This window comes from Halyomorpha halys, unplaced genomic scaffold, assembly GCF_000696795.3.
Source record: "Halyomorpha halys isolate HHAL.00 unplaced genomic scaffold, Hhal_1.1 Scaffold136.1, whole genome shotgun sequence".
In the NCBI taxonomy this organism is placed as follows: domain Eukaryota; kingdom Metazoa; phylum Arthropoda; class Insecta; order Hemiptera; family Pentatomidae; genus Halyomorpha; species Halyomorpha halys.
Genome location: NW_027111614.1, coordinates 364,840 through 366,887, shown reverse-complemented (window position 1 = coordinate 366,887; position 2,048 = coordinate 364,840). Strand labels below are relative to the sequence as shown.

The following is a 2,048-nucleotide window of genomic DNA, read 5'->3' as shown; positions in this document are numbered from 1 at the left end:
TGCGGACCCGCACCCCCCCGACAAACTTCTTCAAGTATTATAAATATAAATGATTGAGCGTATTTATCAACATATGAAGGAGATGGTTGGGTTTGCGGCCAAAAGAAACAAAAAATATCTATTTATTTAAAATAGTTTCTTGAACTTTATTTATTCTCATCATATTCCCTTAAATTCCCGTCTTTTAGTGTGTACAATTTTTATTTGTATTTCTCTTATATCTTCTTTTCTATTGTTGCATGTTATTACATCCATTTATTTTAAATCTAATAATAATTTTTTCACTTATATTTGCATAATTGTAGTTTTTTATTATTTGTTTGACATATTTACTCATCTTGTTATTATCATGGCATTTGTTTCACGATTTTAATAGTCTTTCGGGGTTTTTCTTTAAAGTTTACTCAATAGTTGAGCTGTCATTAGTTGTGATTAGTTATAAGCCATAATTTATAATTATGGATATTGAAATCTTAGAATTATGTAAAGAAAATATCCAACCCTTGAGGAAAGGTAGAAAAGCAAATCAGTTAGGATTAGCTTTAAAAGCTGAAGGAAATGCAGAATTACAAACAAGAATGTTGAAGGAGAGAGAGTGAGAATGTTTACTTTTACTATTATTGTTTGTTTCTATTAGTATTTCAATGTATTAAAATCTTTAGCTAATTAAACAGATTAGTTGCAGTCATGTAAAAAGTAATTTTACTTCTTATTCTTTATAGAATTGGTCTGAACTTAATACTTTTTAAATTATGAATTAGCTATTTACTTGATAATTTTCTCTGATCATTGTTGCATTTCGGTGACTATAAATTTATCTTTATTTATAGTCCTGTTATTTGACTATTTTTTTAAAAAGATATTTCAATTTACATTCATCACAACTTTAGAAACATGACTAATTTTAAGGGGCAATATTTTAGACAATTGAGTTTAAGTTAAATTAAATTAAAATGTTTGCATGTAATTATGTCATGTTTCTGTTTTATTTACGTATACGGAAGTTTTTGGGATGATATATTGAATATACTATTGTTGCATGTTATTACATCCATTTATTTTAAATCTAATAATAATTTTTTCACTTATATTTGCATAATTTTTAACCCTACTCTAGTTTACTTTTTTGTAATTTATTATCCTACATTGTGAGCATATTTTTAGTTGTTTTCTATCTTATATGCATACTTATCCTGCAAAGTGGGGCTAAATAGTTGTTAAATATTTTGTATTCCTTTTGACTGCACTTCCTGCCATCTCTTTCATATTTTAAAAATGAATTATCTTTGTGAATATACTTGACTTGGACATTTTTACTAATAATTAACTTGAGTGTCTTATACAACTTTCATTTTCATTGGCTTGAATATAATTTGCTTACATTTTTTTTTTTATATTTAAATAATGTATTTTATTTATTTAATTTTTTATTAATTGGGGCCACAGTAGCTCATTGTGCAAGACAGTGTGCTACTAACTCCAAGAACCCGGGCTCGAATACAGATATGGCAGATAATTATTTATTCTGTGGAAGCTAGAACAATAATAAACACAACTCGGGACAATCCAAGGTGAAAGGGAAGTGCTAGGGCACTCTCCCTTCTTCTAGGTCTCACTTCTAACGCAAGTTAGAAAAGTTATGGCGCATTTTTGCCATATAGGCTCCCAAGCCAGTGCTTGACTACAATATGTTGTCAAAGCGTTAATATATATATTGTAATAATTTTAAAAATATTAAAAAATAAAATAAAAAGAATTTGAATCGTTTTTTAACTTTATTTCAAATATAAGAGATAACTTGGGTTCAAATTAAGAACTTTGATATAAAATAGATAATATAATTTTATTATATAAAAAGAAAGACTCTCAATCTCAGGGCGTGTGGTTGCTAGACAATCAGAATACAGATACAATAATTTCTCTTAATTTAAATTAAAATCTATTTTACACATGTATCTATTATTATGCATACAAAACTAACCAAGCTCACGGTCTTCCTTTTGAGATCCTTGATGTTTTTTTCTTCCTATTGTTTGGCGTCCAAGATG

At 27.3% G+C, this 2,048-nt stretch overlaps 1 protein-coding gene across 1 annotated transcript in view; it reads left to right on the top strand.

Moving 5' to 3' along the window:
• LOC106678369 (uncharacterized) overlaps positions 1-2,048 on the top strand; it is a gene marked incomplete in the record, with an annotated part of 24,495 nt that overhangs the window by 10,738 nt on the left and 11,709 nt on the right.